Source organism: Bos grunniens, chromosome 15 (assembly GCF_055505025.1).
Source record: "Bos grunniens cultivar Pamir isolate PY7600 chromosome 15, Bosgru_T2T1.0, whole genome shotgun sequence".
Classification (NCBI taxonomy): domain Eukaryota; kingdom Metazoa; phylum Chordata; class Mammalia; order Artiodactyla; family Bovidae; genus Bos; species Bos grunniens.
In genome coordinates this window covers 6,038,457-6,057,269 of record NC_141179.1, presented here as the reverse complement: position 1 = coordinate 6,057,269, position 18,813 = coordinate 6,038,457, and the positions used below count along the sequence as shown (strand labels likewise).

Here is an 18,813-nt window from a genome sequence, read left to right as displayed (position 1 = left end):
GATCCAAACTCCTCCCTACACTCAGTAAGTCTTGTGAGGAGTCTATACCATGGGCTTCATCTATCCATCCAAAATGCAAGAGAACACGCTGCCTTTGACATTTGCTGAAGCCCTGCAGAACTTAGTTGCCCTGTCTTAGTCTGGAGCAGCTAAAACAGCTGCCTTTGTGTTAGTCGTGCAGTTGGATGCCCCACTGTCTGTGCCTCTCCCAGACTTATAAGCTGGTCTTTCAAATGGGAAAAGTGATTGAGCAGAAGGAAAAATCTTCCCTGAACTCAAGATAGCTTATGCTGTTCAAGGCAATAAATTGGGCACCAGGGTCAGAGATCAGGGAGCACCTTATCCCTGGTACAATTCTGGTCTGGTACTACAAGCTCAAGTTCATGGACTCCAAGATCAAGGTTTGATCTGGATGAAGTTGACATGATGATAGCTACTCACCACTGTCAAGATCAGAGCACCTGCATCCAAAGGATGCTACCCAGCAACTGCCAGATGCTGCTTTCCCCTAATACTGTTGAAGACTCTATGGAAATTTGTCCCAGAATCAAACATCCAACTGAAGCGGAAGGAGGAGACAGTGGACATCGTGCAGCAGTAATACATGCTGTGCAGCAATGGACATGGAAGTTGCAGGCCTTGTGTAGCCTCCATGGGCCATCACCGTTGCTTAAGCTACCATCTGCTGCCAGTCCCCTAAAACACGTGGCTGACAGCAGGGCTCTCAAAAGAAGGCAACCAGGTGAAATGTGGTGAAATGATGGTGGAGCAGAGGGCTGCCATAACTGAGTGCCTGAGATGGTAAAGAGAAGGTTCTGGCGGCCACCAACATGTATGCCCTTATTGTTGTTATACAGATGTATAACCTGAAGTTAAACAGGCATCTGTCATCATCATCACTGACCTTTCCCTTTACAAGGACAGGAATCTGGACAGTGGGACCTACTTGCACTGCGTTAGGCATACAGGCCTCTTTGACAAGAAAAGCTGGGCAGTGAACATGGCTGACAGCAGGCACAGCATGATCATCCTGAACCAAAGCCACATAATAAGAGCATAGACAGACCGGACATGCTGATGTGGAGGGACAGAAGTTAGCCACCCGAGGAACTCCACACCATGGTACTTGCTCTCTCCCTGAACATATATTCTGAACATCTATGTTCATAGTGGTCAGGATACAGACAGGTGCAATCAAGGGACTAGGCGGACTATAGCCATTCATCTGTCTAAGGCAAGAATAATTGCCAAAGTTTTTGCTTCATCTTTATTTGGAATCTTCGTGTGGAATAGTCAGAGCAAATAATAGTACTGTGCACTTCCTCAAAGTTGGCCAAGGCTGTTGGTACCCACAGAGCGACAGAGCAAAGATGAGATGAAACTGAGTTGCAAGAGAAATCTAAAACCCCAGTCAAGAGGAGTCCTCTTCAGTTCATTGATACAGAATGGTTACTTTATCTAGGACCAGGCCTGGAAGATGGCTCTTCTGTGACGAGCATTACTCCAATCTCAGACCTTCCTTGGAGCCATTTCTGGGTTTTAGGACCAGATCTTTCCCCAGGAAGAAAAGGGGAGGATGCCAGCCCCCAGGTGGTTTCCTTGTCACATTACAAACACTGTGGAGACCAACAGACGGCCCCACATTTCCCCAGTGGGCGCTTGACTCTGTTGAGTCTTCTTCATGCTTCCGGCCAACTCTGAGCCTTCCCCGCAGTCTTGTAAGAAGAGAAGAAATTTTTTGCCTCACCATCCAAAGTCCTGTCCTCACCAACCCTGAAATAACTATAAACAAAGGCAATAATTAAAGGAGTTTAGACTCAAAACAAAACAAAATGAAAAAACAATTTTTGTTTTTTCAGCATCTTCTCATCAAGAGTTTCTCACTGCAAAGAGTGGGATGAAAAATCTTGGGGGCAAAATAACACAGCCTTTGGAGAACTGGATATCTAATTACAGGCAAAACATACATGAGACTGATTTAAACTATTTATAAATAGTATGACAAACAAATGCTAAATAATGTGACAATTGATGTAAGCTCCAGAGAAGGCAATGGCACCCCACTCCAGTACTCTTGCCTGGAAAATCCCATGGACGCAGGAGCCTGGTAGGCTGCAGTCCATGGGGTCGCTAAGAGTCCGGCAGGACAGAGCGACTTCACTTTCACTTTTCACTTTCATGCATTGGAGAAGGAAATGGCAACCCACTCCAGTGTTCTTGCCTGGAGAATCCCAGGGACAGGGGAGCCTGGTGGGCTGCCGTCTATGGGGTCGCACAGAGTCGGACACGACTGAAGCGACTTAGCAGCAGCAGCAGCAGATGTAAGCTCCTTAGGGCTTCCACCTTTTGGGCCTTTAGAGTGAGGTAGGATCAGTCAGAAAAGAATTCTGGGAGCAACAGAATGTTTGAACAGGCTGTTTCAAAGATAAGGAACAACAGATCAGATCAGATCAGTCGCTCAGTCATGTCCGACTCTTTGCGACCCCATGAATCGCAGCACGCCAGGCCTCCCTGTCCATCACCAACTCCCGGAGTTCACACAGACTCACATCCATCGAGTCAGTGATGCCATCCAGCCATCTCATCCTCTGTCGTCCCCTTCTCCTCCTGCCCTCAATCCCTCCCAGCATCAGAGTCTTTTCCAATGAGTCAACTCTTTGCATGAGGTGGCCAAAGTACTGGAGTTTCAGCTGTAGCATCATTCCTTCCAAAGAAATCCCAGGGCTGATCTCCTTCAGAATGGACTGGTTGGATCTCCTTGCAGTCCAAGGGACTCTCAAGAGTCTTTTCCAACACCACAGTTCAAAAGCATCAATTCTTCGGCGCTCAGCCTTCTTCACTGCAGCCATGAAATTAAAAGACGCTTACTCCTTGGAAGGAAAGTTATGAGCAACCTAGATAGCATATTCAAAAGCAGAGACATTACTTTGCCAACAAAGGTTCGTCTAGTCAAGGCTATGGTTTTTCCTGTGGTCATGTATGGATGTGACAGTTGGACTGTGAAGAAGGCTGAGCACCGAAGAATTGATACGGAACATAGATTTCAGCAAAGAAAGTAAAGACTTCCTCACTAGGATAAATGACTAAGACATATAGAGGTATGAGAAAGACAAGTGAGGAAGAGGAGCTACAGGGTGTAAGTAGAAAGTATGTAAGTTTTCTTTTAATAAGCCTTAAAGTTAATGCCAAATGCTTCAAATTTTAAGTCATCATTCTTGAGTAATATTTAGTTTGAAGTATAATATACTGAGAAAATTAATTCACAAATGATTCACTAATTGAATCATACTACCCAAGAAATGTTTTTATACACTCAAAGGAACTTACTATATGTTATTATTCTGCCTTGTGTTCTTATAGAATCTAAATGTCATCACAGCATTTTTTTTGGAAATGGTATTAGGTCTAACCTTTATTGGGTACTTTCTATGTTCCACACACTATTTTACATGCTTCATATATATTTCAGTTAATACTTGCAACTATCCTATAAGGTGAGCCTTATTAACTACCGTTTTTATAGCTGAGGTATGGAAAGGATAACTTAATAGTCTCAAGGTCACATGATGGGTCAGGATTTGAACCCAGGATGAATCTGCTTTTCACATGATGTGAGGTACCTCCTGCCAAGGTCGGTGGCAGTCAAATATTTCTCTCAATAGAATCACTTGATGAGGACAAATTTATACACCAAAAATGGAGGAACTAGGGACCAAGAGGAAAGTGAGGTAGAGGAAAAAGGAACAGAATTAAGAATTAAGTTGAATTATATCAGATAATTCAATATGAATATCATATAACCATAATTTTTTTCTTTGCTGAACAGTCGTAGCCAACAAGAGATTTACTGAGCCATGTAAGTGGAATGAATCAAGTTATTGCCTTAGAGGTGTCTCTAATCTAGTAGGGGAGCAACAATGATAATGATGCTTTATCTCAAGCTAATTGAAGTAAATCCTATTCTTGAGGCACAAGCACTGTGAGAACAAGAAGAAAAAGTACTAACTCTGAGTAGATGATGGAGAGAACTTCAAAGAGGTGCAGGCCTTTGAGCTGAGCTTTAGGGCGTAAGTAGGGTTTTCAGTAGGTAAAGTCTTGGGGAATCAGTCTGGGCACAGACAAAGGGTAGAGGTGTGGAGGGTCGCAGAACAGTCTGATGGGAACACCGCATGAGGGGAGACAGGTGTGGGACTGGACTCTGGAGAGGCCCTGGAGTCCTGGTAGTAGAGAACCCTGAACGCCACCATACTGAAGTGTAGAAACTTAATTTTTAGGTAATGAAATTTTGGCTTGTGTTTTGAGCTATAATGTAAAAGTGAAAACTAGGTCCACATCTCAATCATCTCTGAATTCACAGCATCTTATACAACATCTAGAACACAACAGACACACAAGAATGGATAGACGGTTGGATGGATAGATGGTTGGATGGATGGATGGTTGGATGGATGGATGGTTGGATGGATGGATGGGACAGACTCAGTACAAGCTTTAGAATTTCAAATGTCCACATGATTGCCAGGGAGGAGGATGAAAAGAAGGGCTAGTTAGGGAATTTGAGATGAATATGTACACGCTGCTCTATTTTAAATGGATAACCAACAAGGACCTACTGTATAGCACAGGGAACTCTGCTCAGTGTTACGTGGCAGCCTGGATGGGAGGAGAGTTTGGGGGAGAATGGATACATGTATATGTATGGCTGAGTCCCTTCACTGTTTGCCTGAAACTACTACAACATGGTTAATTGGCTATATAGCAATACAAAATAAAAAGTAAAAAACGAAATACAAATGACAGAAGCTAGTGACTAACTGAATATTGGAGCATTAGGAAAGTCCAGGATGACTTGAAGGCTTCTCGCACAGATTATGGGGGGCACAAAAAGGATGCGCTGGTTTGGGGAGGTAAGAAACATTTTGATAAACCTGCCACCCTGACATCAGAGTGTGGAGCTGGGGGAGCACACAGCACAGAAGAGACAGGAGAGCATCACAGTGGGTGAGCACAGTCAGGAAACCTCTGTCAGTGATTAGTCCTTGAGCCCAGGGAAGCTTCTTCTAGGCTTTGCTCAGGGATACCAGAGGAATACCAGTGTGGGGACAGGTAGGGAGAAAGCGATGTCCTTTAGAGCGCCCCTCATCCCACGCTGAGGTTTACCTAAGAGAGCCATCTGTACCTCTCTCTCTACTTACCTCCTTGCTACCCTAACATTACACAGTACCACTGCCACCCACGGGCCCACATACCTGGGGAAGAATCAGACTGGACAGAAATGCCATTTTAGACTATACAACGTCTCATAATTTGATCATATTCTGTCTGGAATTTTCAGGCATTTTAAAAGTGCAAAGATCACTGAATTCTTTGGAGGAAAAGGACTGACTATATATGTATATGATAAAAGGGGAGGAAAAACTATTACCAAAAGAGTAGACAATGGTACACCTACAATAATACTCTGTTAAATTTAACTATTCAGCAAGAAAACATTTAACAAAGCAAGGCTGATGTGCAGCACAGGGCCCATAAATAGCCACAAACCAATAAGAACTGTGGGCTTCTCTGGTGGCTCAGCAGCAAAGAATCCACCTGCAGTGCAGGAGATCCAGGAGATGTGGTTTTGATCCCTTGGTTGGGAAGATCCCCTGGAAAAGGAGATGGCAACCCACCCCAGTATTCTTGCTGGGAAAATCCCAGGGATAGGGGAGCCTGGTGGCCTACAATCCATGGGGTTGCAAACAGTCAGACACAACTGAAGTGTCTGACCACAACCACCACCAATAAGAACTGTGGTGTTATTTTGGCAGAATTCATTTGCATCTTGCCTCTGCCAGTCATTATTTGTGTGATTTTAGGCAAGACAGTTACCTTTTGAGCCTCAATTTTTTAATCTCTTAAATGGATTCAATGCCATCTCCCTCTCAGAGTATTGTGAAGATTAGATGGGATGATCCATATGAAGTTTTCAGTGCCATACCTGGTACAATAGGAGTTCAGAAATGTTGGTTCCCCCTTTCCCTTTGCAAACTGACTCATAGGAAGCTGAACAAGTCAATACACAGAAAGAAAGGAACTAAAATGATGCTTGCAATTTGTGGATAAATGCAGGTAATAGGAGAAGAACATAAAAGAGCTTAATTGAGTAAAATACTAACTAGTTACTGGCAGAGAGATTTCAAATACTTTTCAAGTTGCTCTTGTCAAGCCCTCCTCTGGCTCTCTGCTTTGAAGTTTGACTGCTAATCACACATTTTTAGAACTTCTCAAAGAGGGAAAGAAGACGAGAATTCCACCCAGCAGGCAGAGACATGCTGTGGATTTGTTTGCCTTAACTGGAATTTGGTGATACAATAGCTGAGGTCACCTAAGGACTTTGAAGATTTTTTTTCCAATTTTGTGGATACAATAGTTGTGTAAAATCATTGTGGACTGTGTTCATTTAACCTTCACAACTACATTTTTGCTAATGGAGACTTTGTTGCTTTTAAATAGGGAAAATATTGCAGGAGTCTAGTTTATGGACAGAACAGTCACTTGGGGGAAATCTTTAATTTAAACCTACCTCCATAACCTTCCTACCTAGTTTTTCTCCCCTCACAATCTTTCTTCTTATCTCTTCTCTGTGTCATTCATTGTCACAGTTCTTTTATTTGTTGATTTAATAAATACTTACTAAATGCCTAGACTATATCCAGACATTCTTCTAGGTGAATCCTAGTAGGATTCCACTTATCCTACTGAAGACTGAGTTATGAGTAAGATTGTCCCTGCTTCCATGGAGACAGAGAGGGGACAGAGAATAAACTAACAAACATATGGAACTATAATTACTGGTAATGATCAGTGCTGCAAAGAAAAATAAAGCAAGGGGTATAGAGTAACTAGGATGTGGCTACTCGCTTTAGCATCACTTTATAGACTTCCAGATGCTCCAGACTATAAGGCTGCCCCAAGTTTCACTGCTCTGTCAACACTTGCAAGGGATTGCAGCCAAGACTTACAAATGCATGGCTCGATGTCCCCACTCTCCACTGCCACTCGATTTCAGCTAATTCAAACTGATATGAGGGCTGGAAATTTTTCAACAAGTAAACACATATTAGATGTTACCAAGGCCAAGCTCATACTGCTCATCTCACGACAGGCCAATAAATCCAGAGATAAGTAGTTGGGGCAAGGAATAATGATTTATTCAGAAAGTCAGAGTCTGAAAAAATGATGGACTAGTGTCCCAAAGAACCATCTTTCTCAAATTAGAATTCAGGCTTCTTTTATACTAAAAGTGGAGGGGGTGTGGTTGGTTGTTGCAAATATTTTGGTGTCAGAATCCTTTGTTCTTGCAACTGTCCAGGTAGGTCATGTCATGATACTCCTGTAAACCTCCTGAAAGACAAAGTTATTCTCTGTTCTGCAACTCTTTATCTCTATATGAGTGGGTAAGTATTATACCTTTAAAGATCAGAGCCTTGAGAAAAGACTATCATGTATATTTCAAGCTATAGGCAACATTCTTAACTTGTAACAAAAGCAATAGAATACACAGGTTAAAGTAAAAGGAACAGATCCAATATGGAGTCAGATTTGCTCTTCCCTATTACAGTCAGAAGGAAAAAAAAAAAAATCAAGCTTATGTAAAAGAGAAAAAATCAGAATCTATCACATAGATCTAAGAGATATAAGAGAGAGATAGTGTTTTCAGGCTTTTGATACAAAAGTGCTCTCAGTGACTACTGATAAAAGGAGATAAGAATAACCTGGATTCAAATATAAATGGATAACCCAAACCCTGAATACAAACAGTTTTGACATGTCTCTGTATCAAATCTCTCACAGGAGTATCAAGCATAGAACACATTTTCCAATCATGGGGAGTAAGATTTGTAAAAAGATAGCAGAGAAGAAAGAACAAAGAAAGAGGTCTAGATAATACACCAAATTACATAACTGGCACTAAAATAACTGATTTTTAAATAATCTGTAACTGCTTAACTGAGAATGAAGGCAGTATAAAGTCAAGAGCATGAATCTAAAAGACAAATCAGCATTCAAATCCTATCTCCATCCTCTATTGGTTGGGTGACCATGAGCAAGTCATTTAATCTTTCTAAGCCTCACTCTCAACATCCTTGAAGTCAGGATACAGTAATTCCTATTTGGTAGTGTTATTACAAGGACATACAAAGAATTTTGCAGTGTCTGGACTGCAGTAACTATTAAATTAATAGTAGCAATTATTATTATTAAAAATGTTTTAGCCTCATGACTTCAACTCTACTAAAGTGGTCTTTTTAGAAAATGCTAACATAAATATGCTGCATTTTTATAATTCTTCATATTGTTTAAATTAAATATATTATACAAAAGTATCTCCAGTTCACTGAAGAGATAGCATAAAATACAGATAAATCATAAGAAGGAATTTTTTTACTTTTAATAATATAATTTATTTTTCAAAATCAGAATCATTCTGTATATACATATCATTTGAAATCTGATTTTTCTACTTACCATAACACATACATACCACTAACATTTTTGTGACATTAAAAAGTCTTCTACAATATGGTTTCTTTTTAAAATTTATTTATTTAACTGGAGTATAATTACTTTACAGGATTGTGATGGCTTCTTCCATGTATCAATATGAATCAGCTATAAGTATATATGTGTTCTCTCCACCTTGAATCCCCCACTCACCTCCCTCCCCGCCAGCCCTCCAGGTTGTCACGGAGCACCGGCTTTGGGTGCGTGCTTCATACATCAAATGCACACTGGCTATCTATTTTACATATGGTAATGTGTATGTTTCAGTGCTGTTCTCTCAAATCATCCCACACTCTTCTTCTCCCAGTGAGTGCAAAACTCCGTTTTTCACATCTATGTCTCTTTTGCTGCCCTGTACATAGCATTGTCGGTACTATCTTTCTAGGTTCCATATATATGCGTTAACATATGGTATTTGTCTTTCTCTTTCTGACTTAACTTCACTCTGTATAATAGTCTCTAGGTTCATCCAGCTTATTAGGACTGACTCAAATGTGTTCCTTTTTATAGCCAAGTAATATTCCATCGTGTAAATGTACCACAACTTCCTTATCTGCTGATGGACAGCTAGGTTGCTTCCATGTCCTAGCTATTGTAAATAGTGCTGTAATGAACATACAATGCAGTTTATAATGGCCATAATATATGTAACCAATTTCTGTGCCATAATATTTAAAAAAACTTTAGAGTATAGTTGCTTTACAATAATGTGTTAATTTCTATTGTACAGCAAAGTGAATCAGCTATGCAGATACATATATCCTCTTTCTTTTTTATATTTTTCTTTTTCTAATATATATATATTTTAATTAATTTATTTCTTCTAATTGGAGGCTAATTACTTTATAATATTGTAGTGGTTTTTGCCATACATTCACATGAATCAGCCATGGGTGTACCTGTGTCCCCCATCTTGAACAACCCCCGCCACCCACCTCCCTCCCCATGCCATCCCTCAGGGTCATCCCAGTGCACCAGCCCTGAGCACCCTGTCTCATGCATTGAACCTGGACTGGTGATCTATTTCACATATGATAATATACATGTTTCAGTGGTATTCTCTCAAATCACCCCACCCTCACCTTCTCCCACAGTGTCCAAAAGTCTGTTCTTTACATCTATGTCTGCCGTATGACCCAGCAATCCCATTGCTGGGCATACACACCAAGGAAACCAGAATTGAAAAAGACACATGTACCCCAATGTTCATCACAGCACTGTTTACAATAGTCAGGACATGGAAGCAACCCAGATGTCCATCGGCAGACGAATGGATAGGAAAGCTGTGGTACATATACACAATGGAATATTACTCAGCTATTAAAAAGAATGCATTTGAATCAGTTCTAATGAGGTGGATGAAACTGGAGCCTATTATACGGAGTGAAGTAAGTCAGAAAGAAAAACACCAACACAGTATATTAATGCATATACATGGAATTTAGAAAGATGGCAACGATGACCCTATATGCAAGACAGCAAAAGAGACACAGTTGTAAAGAACAGACTTTTGGACTCTGTGGGAGAGGGTGAGGGTGGGATGATTTGAGAGAATGACATAGAAATATGTATATCACCATGTGTCCTTCTTCTTTGGATTTCCTTCCCATCTAAGTCACCACAGAGCACTGAGCAGAGTCCCTTTGCTACACTACAGGTTATCATTAGTTGTCTATTTTATACACATTATCAATAGTACATACATGTCAGTCCCAATCTCCTAATTGACCCCATCCCCACCTTCCCCCTTGGCATCCGTGCATTTGTTCTCAACGTCTGGGTCTCTATTTCTGCTTTGTATAGAAGATTATCTATGCCATCTTTTTCAGATTCCTGTGCCATAACATATTTTACCAACCCTTTTATGTTCAATTTTCAAGCTATTTCCAATTTTCTGACACTATAAATAAAATCCAATGAAAATTTTTGCATACAAATCTTTATACATAGATATGACTAATTCTTAGAATAAATTCCAAGAATTAGAATGACTAGGCCAAAATATACACACAATTTAATAATTGTAAAACATATTGCCCATTGACACCCTTGAATGTATTATTTTACATTCCTGTTAGTGTATGTAAGTGCCAGCTCCACTGTATTCATGATAAAAATAGTATATTTTTTAAATTTACATAAGAAGGCAACCTTAAAAATCATAGTCATGGAAGTCAAAGTCATCCCACTACTTAGAAACAACTGGTGATATATATACATATGTTTTAGGTCTTTACATAAATCAGTTTATAAAAATGGAGTCGTGATAATCATACTGTGTTATAATTCACTTTTTAAATTTAAAAATATAGAGTGAAGATCTTCCTATAACTACCCATCTAAAACATTATTTTTAACGACTAAAATGTAATCCACTGTATCAATAAACAACTTATATATCTGGTGCCCTATTGGTCAGCATTAGATTTCAACCAATTACTAGGTTTCATGAAAAATCTTGTAGAAAATCTTGGTAAACATTCTTAATGTTTTTAATTTAATATTTATTTTAATATTTTAAAAACTTGATGTGAACTTTCTTGCCAAAATGGTTGTAAAACTAAGGTTTTGAAAACATATTGCTAAATTGGATTTCAAAAGGAAGTATCAGTAAAGCAATTATCCTTCAATTAAAAATAAGTAAATTTTTTAAAAAGGAAGTATCAGTTTATACCATCATCAACAGGTTGTGAGAGTGGCATTTCCCTGCACCCTCAATCATGAATTACTATTTCCTTGGAGAAGGAAATGGCAACCCACTCCAGTATTCTTGCCTGGAAAATCCCATGGACGGAGGAACCTGGTAGGCTACAGTCCATGGGATCACAAAGAGTCGGACACGACTGAGCAACTTGACTTTCACTCCATAATCTTTGCTGATTTAATAGGTAAAAAATGATACAGCACTTAAATTCACAGTCCTTTGTATATTTTTTCTTGAGATATAGTTGATGTACATTATTACAGAAATTTCAGGTGTACAACATTGTGATTCACAATTTTAAAAGTTATAGTCTATTTCTACTTATTATAAAGTATTGGCTATATTCCCCGGCTATAAATTGTAAAATTTATCATTGTCTATTGTAACAGTCTTTATTTTAAAGTCTATTTTATCTGAAGAGTATTGCTACTCCTGCTTTCTTTTGATTTCAATTTGCATGGAATAATTTTTCCAGCCCCTCACTTTCAGTCTGTATGTGTCCCTAGGTCCAAAGTGGGTCTCTTGTAGACAGCATATACAGGGGTTTTGTTTTTGTATCCATTTAGCCAGTCTGTCTTTTCCATTACATTTAAGGTAATTATTGATATGAATGATCCTATTACCATTTACTTTATTGTTTAGGGTTTGTTTTTACAGATCTTTTCTTTCTCTTGTGTTTCCTGTCTAGAGAAGTTCCTTTAGCATTTGTTGTAAAGCTGATTTGGTGGTGTTGAATTCCCTAAACTTTTACTTATCTGTAAAGCTTTTGATTTCTCCACTGAATCTGAATGAGATCCTTGCTGGGTAGAATAACCTTGGTTGTAGGTTTTTTCCTTTCATCACTTGAAGTGATCCTGCCAATCCCTTCTAGACTGCCAGTCCCTTCTAGACTGCAGAATTCCTGTTGAAAGATCTCCTGTTAGCCTTATGGGGATCCCCTTATATGTTATTTGTTGCTCCTCCCTTTATGTTTTCAATATTTTTCTTTTTATTATTTTTCATTAGTTTGATTAATATGTGTCTTGGTGTGTTTCTCTTTGGGTTTATCCTGTATGGGACTCTCTGGGCTTCCTGCACTTGGATGGCTATTTCCTTTCCCATGTTAAGGAAGTTTTCAATTATAATTTTCTCAAATACTTTTTCACATCCTTTTTCTCTTCTTCTTCTGGGACCCATATAATTTGAACATTTAATGTTGTCCTGGATGTCTCCAAAACTGTCCTCATTTCTTTTCATTCTTCATTCTGCTCTGCTTCAGTTATTCCCACCATTCTATCTTCCAGCTTCCTTTTCTTCCCAGTTATTCTGCTGTTGGTTCCCTCTAGTGTATTTTTAACCTCAGTTATTGTGTTACTCATTGCTGATTGTCTAGTCTTTATTTCTTCTAAGTCCTTGTTAAATATTTCTTATATCTTCTCAATCTGTGCCTCCATTCTATTTATCTATGTCTCCATTTTAATTCCAAGATTTTAGATCATCTTTACTATCATTACTGTGAAAGCTTTTTCAGATAAATTGCCTATTTCCTCTTCATTTGTTTCATATTTTAGGTTTTCACCATGTTCCTTCATCTGTTGGGCTTCCCTTGCAGTGCTAGTGGTAAAGAACCCACCTGCCAATACAGGAGACATAAGAGACACAGGTTCAATCCCTGGATTAGGAAGATCCCCAGAAGAATTAGGAAGATCCCTGGAAGGAGGGCATAGCAAGCCACTCCAGTATTCTTGCCTGGAGAATTCCATGGACATAAAAGCCTGGCAGGCTACAGTCCAGGGTTGCACAGAGTTGGACAACTCAAGCAGCTTAGCACCCACACATGCGCTTTATCTGTTACATGTTTTTCTTTCTTTTCATTTTGTTTAATTTACTGTTTGAAGCCTTTCTGCATGTTTCAGGTCTTTAGTCCTCTTATTCACAGTCCTCCCTGTGATTGGGATTGTACCAGTGCCTTGGGAAGGTTTGCTGGTTGAGGGGACTGGTGCCTCTGTTCTGATAAGTGGACCTGGATCTTCTGTCTCTGAAGGGCAGTGCTGTGTTTTGGGGTGTCCGTGGGCTTGTTATGGCTTTAGGCAGCCTATCTGCTAGTGGGCAGTGTTGTGTTACTCTTTTGCTGCAAGGTTTAGCATAAAGCCTCTGGCACTGTAGCTTGCTTACCTTTGGGTGGGGCCTGGTCTTAGCGTTGAGGTGGCAGCGTTTGGGAGAGCTCTCATTGATTAATGTTTCATGGGGTCAGGAGTTCTCTGGTGGTCCACCATCCTGGACTTGGGTCTCCCACCTTGGAGCTTCAGGCCTGACCCCTAACTGTAGCACCAAGACTACTCAAGCCACACAGCGAAGAAGAGAAAAAGAAAGACAGAAAAAAATATATAGAGAAAAAAGAATTTAAAAATAAAAAGAAGAAAAGAAACTCAAACAAACATAGAAACAAACAAACAAAGAAAAAGAATGGACAGATAAAACCCCAAGACAAATGGTGAAAGCAACACTCAGCAGACAAGAACACCCAAAGAAACACACAGTCACAGAGAGAAATTAAGAGAGGAAAAAAGAAGAAAAAAAAGAATAAAAACAGGAACCAAAAAAAGAAGAGTACAGTCAAGCCAATAAACAAACCTATAAGTGAAAACTCATACTAAAAACCAGACTAGCAAAATACAAAATTAAAAACATGGAAAAATGCAAAATAACTAAAGAGTACTGCAAAAATAGGAAAAAACAAAATAAAATAAATTTATTTAAAAGAAAAACTTTTTAAAAAGAAAAAGTAAATTATAAAAATTAAAGGAATAATGAAAAAGAACAATAGGACAATGTGAAAATGAAAAAATACAAAAAAAAAAAAAAGAGAGAGAGAGTTGTAGTAAGAAGAATGTCCTCCGTTGTCCTTGGCTGTGTCCTCAAGCCCCAGCCAATCTGCCCACCCCAAAAGTCCTCCAATTTCTCGGACGGTCTCTGGACCTGCTGCGGCTGCTGTGAGGTCAGCTCAGACTCAGATGTGGCCTTACTCCAGCTTGTACTTTTTTCCAAAGTCCACAGTTACCCGCAAAGTCCACAGTCTTAGGCAAATTGTGGAGATTTAACCAATGCGCCTATGACTGCAGGAGCCAACTCCCTTCCTCTTCTTTGGTCACACAGCCTCTGCTCAGCTTCGATCTGACCTCCCTTCTGTTTGTAGGCCGCTCTCCAGATCTGTTCCCTGCCCAGACAAAAGGGCGCAAAAGCAGTTTATTAGGACTCGCTTGCTCAGTCGGGCTGGAGAGATGGGGGAGTACAGCAGCAACAGCTGGGGGTTGTGGGGACTGCCTGTTGCTGCCGAGGTCTGTGGGAAGTTACTGCAGTCTGAGGTGGTTCGTGCACCCCCTCAGGGGAGTTGCCCCCAGACTGTGAGTCCCTTGGTAGAGCCAGGCTGCTCGGGCTCCCAGGGAGCTGTGGGCAGTGGCCTGTGCTTGTTCACAGGTTGGTGGCAGCTGCTACCTTTGGGGTTGGGACCACGTCGGTGTTTTGTCCCATGCCTCTGGTACTCACACAGGCTTTGGTGGTAGCCAGCAGCATATCAATCTCTGGAGTCGCAGTCCACAGCCAAGGCTTGTACTACCTATGGCACGCATGAAGGCGGGGCCCTTCGAGCTTGTGGAGTTAGAGGGTTCCAGCGACAATCATCTCCTGCCTTCCTGGCAGGGCCAGGCTTTTTCCTGGCCCCCTCATCTGTGCCATACTGCCACTTCCAGATAGTACACAGCCAATCCCGGTCTTCTGCCTGGGCTCCAACCCTCGGAGCCTGAGCCTCAGCACCCCACCCCCACTTATCGCGGGGGACATGCAAATACCGAGGCCACTGGGAAGTGCACGTTGGCAACAATTTCTGTGATGAATTCTGTCCATTTTGCTTCCATCCAAACATCTGTTGCTCTGTTCCTCTCTGAAATTCTGAAGCTCTCCTCTGTCTCCACTTGTGAGGGGGTTTCTGAGTGTGTGGAAACTTTTCCTCCTTCACAACTCTCTTCCCAAGACACTGGTGCATTCAAAATCCTTTGTTTATTTTTTCTTATATCTTTTGCCCTACCTCATTCTATGGGATTAGCTTGCCTTTTTGAAAGTCTGGGGTCTTCTGCTAGCATCCAGAAGTGTTCTGTAGGAGTTGCTCCACATGCAGATATATTTTTGATATATTTGTGGGGAGGACAGTGATCTCGCTGTCTTATCCCTTTGCCATCTTGAAAGTCCTCTCAGTCTTTATTTTAAACTCTGTTTTATTTGATGTAAGTTTTGCTATCCTGGCTTTCTTTTCATTTCCATTTGCATGCAATACCTTTTCCATCCCTTCACTTTCAGTCTGAGTGTGACTTTAGATATGAAGTGAATCTCTTGGTAAGCAGCATATATACGAGTTTTGTATACATTCATTCACTCTATGTGTTTTGATTGGGGCATTTAGTTTGTTTATATTTAAATGTAATTCACCTTACATTTAAATTAATTATCAATATATATGTGCTTACTGCCATTTGTTAATTGTTTTGGGGTTGTTTGTGGGGTTTTGCTGTTGTTTCTTTTCTTCTGTGATTTGATGATTATCTCTAGTATTATGTTTGGATTCATTTTTCTTTTTCTGTATATGTATCTATTATGGATTTTTGGTTTACCATGAGGTTTATAAAAATATATATGATTATTTTAGGTTGCTGATCTATTAATTTCAGATGCATTTTGCCAATTCTGCATTTGTACTCTCCTCCCCTCAAGACTATTGTTTTGATTAGATTTTTCATCTAATTGTTTTGTGTTTCCCTTAACTGATTATTGTGGAGATAGCTGATTTTACTACTTTTGCTTTTAACCTTCCAAGTAGCTTTGTGCATGGAGGATTTCCTACTTTTACTTTACGTTTGCCCTTACTGATGAAATTTTTCCCTTTGTATACTCATGTTTCTAGTTGTTGTCTTTTTTGGCTTAGAGAATTTCCATTAACATTTTTTGGAAAGCTTATTTGGTGATGCTGAATTCTTTTAGCTTGTGCTTGTCTGTAGTTTTTGATCTGTCTACCAAATCTGAACAAGATCCTTGCTGAGTAGAGTGTCTGGGTTGTACATTATTCCCGCTCATCACTTCAAATACATTGTGCCACTCCCTTCTGGTCTACAGAGTTTCTGCTGAAAACTCAGCTGTGAATTTTACAGGAGTTTCCTTGTTTGTAATTAGCTTTTTTAAAAAGATATTTTATTTTATTATTTCTGGTGGTGCTGGGTCTTTGTTGCTGCACACAGGTTTCTCTAGTTGTGGGGAGCAGGGGCCCCTCTTTGCTGCGACACAAGGGCTTCTTATTGCCATGGGTTCTCTTGTGGCAGAACACAGGGTCTAGGGGCACAAGCTTCATTAGTTGTTATGCAGACTCAGTAGTTTAGGTTTCGTAGTTTAGTAGTAGTAGGTTTAGTAGTTGTGGCACACAGACTTGGTTGCTCTGAGGCATGTGGAATCTTCCCAGACTGGGGATTAAACCCCATGCCCCCTACACTGGCAGGCTGATTCTTATCCACTGTTCCACCAGGGAAATCCTGTAACTAGCTGTTCTTCCCTTGCTATTTTTAGTAATATCTCTTTAATTTTTGTCATTTTAGTTACAATGTATCTAGGTGTGGTTCTCTGACTTCATCTTGTTTGGCACTCTCCTTGCTTCCTGGTCCTAAATGTCTGTTTCCTTTCCCAAGTTATGGCAGTTTTCAGCTACTTTGTCTTCAAATATGTTCATTGCCCTCTTATATCTCTCTTATCCTTCTAGGACCCCCGTAATATAAATGTTTGCAAGCTTCATGTTGCCCCAGAAGCCTCTTAAATTGTCCTCATTTCTTTTCATTATTTTTTCTCTTTTTCTGTTCACTATCAGTAATCTCCACTTCTCTGTCTTCCAGCTTGTGGATCCATTCCTCTGTAATATTTAATCTACTCTTCATTCCTTCAGTGTATTTTTAAATTTCAGTTTTTGTATTCTTTATCTGTTTGCTTCTTCTTTTTCTAACTCTTTATTAAATGCTTATAAGTTTTCATTCTGTGTATGTATTCTTCTCCTGAGGTCTTTGGTCATCTTGATGATCAATGCCCTGACCCCTATTTCAGTAGGTTGTCTCTCTCCAGTTCACTTAGCTCTTTTTCTGGAATTGTGTTGTTGTTGTTTAGTTGCTAAGTTGTGTTTGACTCTTTGCAACTCCATGGACTGCAGCATGCCAGTCTTCCCTGTCCTTCACTATCTCTCTTAAACTCATGTCCATTGAGTCAATGATGCCATACAACCATCTCATCCTCTGTTACCCCCTTCTCCTCCTGCCCTCAACCTTTCTCAGCATCAGGGTCTTTTCCAATGAGTCAGCTGTTTGGACCAGGTGGCCAAATACTGGAGCTTCAGCTTCAGCATCAGTCCTTTCAATGTATATTCAGGGTTGATTTCCTTTAGGATTGACTGATTTGATCTTCTTGCAGTCCAAGGGACTCTTGAGAATCTTCTCCAGCACCACAGTTTGAAAGAATCAGTTCCTCAGCAATCAGCCTTCTTTATGGTCCAAATTTCACATCTGTATGTGAATACTGGAAAAACCAGTAGTCACGGGATTTTATCTTCTTCTTTCCTTTGGAACATGTTCCTCTGTTGTCTCATTTTGCCTAAGTTGCTATTTTTATTTTTATGTATCTGGTAACTTGGTTACTTTTCCCAGCCTTAGAGAAGTGACTTTTTGTAGGGGATGTCCTATATGTTACAGCAACACACTCCCTTCTAGTCAGCTGAGCTGTATGCTCTAGGCGTCCCCCTATGGGGGCTGCCTGGGTCCTTCTGTTGTGGCAGACTATGTCAGTGGTTTGGTATGCTTGGTTGCCAGGCCCTGCCTTGTGCAAAGGCTGTTGACCACAAGTTGGCAGGACCAGGTCACATGGCATCTGACTACGGAACCCTAGGGGGCCCCAGGGCTAGTTTTGGCTCAGATTGGTGGAGTCAGTGTCCAGGAGTCGCTGGGGGTGTTGCTTGCTCACTGGTGTGAGTGCATGCATGCTAAGTCACTTTAGGCATGTCCAACTCTTTGCAACCCTATGGACTGTAGCTCATGAGGCTCCTCTGTCCATGGTATTCTCCAGGCAAGAATGCCCACAGTGGGTAAAGCTATTTCCTGGGGCTAGTGTTGATAGGCAGAGTTACATCCTAAAGTCTGGTTGCAGGGCCCAGGAATCCCAGAGCTGGTGTTGGATCACTGGTGGGTGGGGCTAGTTCCTGACCAGGTTGGATGCAGGGTCTGAGTTGTCCCAAAGCTTGTGTTGGCCTGCTAGTAGGTGGGGCCAGGGCCTAGCTAGTCACAGGGCAGGATTTGGCTTGCTAGTGTGTGGTCTAGGTCTGCAAGCTACAGGGCTGAGGTTTTTTTGTGGCTTGTCTTTGTGCTCTTATAGGTGAGTCTGGTCCCAAGGAACAAACAGGCTTCCTGGAGGACGGGGCTGGAGCCCAGGGCAATTCTGGAGCTGGTGCCTGCCCCCTGGTGGTAGACTAGTGTCTATGTCCCCAGTTTGAGCTCCAGTTGCCTCCTGCC

General features: G+C 40.8%; 1 long non-coding RNA gene and 1 pseudogene across 1 annotated transcript in view; one reads left to right on the top strand and one right to left on the bottom strand.

The window, feature by feature from the left end:
- The first annotated feature begins 34 nt into the window (after nt 1-34).
- On the top strand, nt 35-1,060 carry LOC147357275 (ATP-dependent RNA helicase DDX19B pseudogene; annotated as a pseudogene).
- A 193-nt stretch (nt 1,061-1,253) lies between these two features.
- LOC147357274 (uncharacterized) overlaps nt 1,254-18,813 on the bottom strand; it is a 35,138-nt gene continuing 17,578 nt past the window's right edge. Inside the window, exon 2 of the long non-coding RNA XR_015141426.1 lies at nt 1,254-1,782. This is a non-coding gene — a long non-coding RNA (uncharacterized LOC147357274). The remainder of the gene's footprint in view (nt 1,783-18,813) is intronic.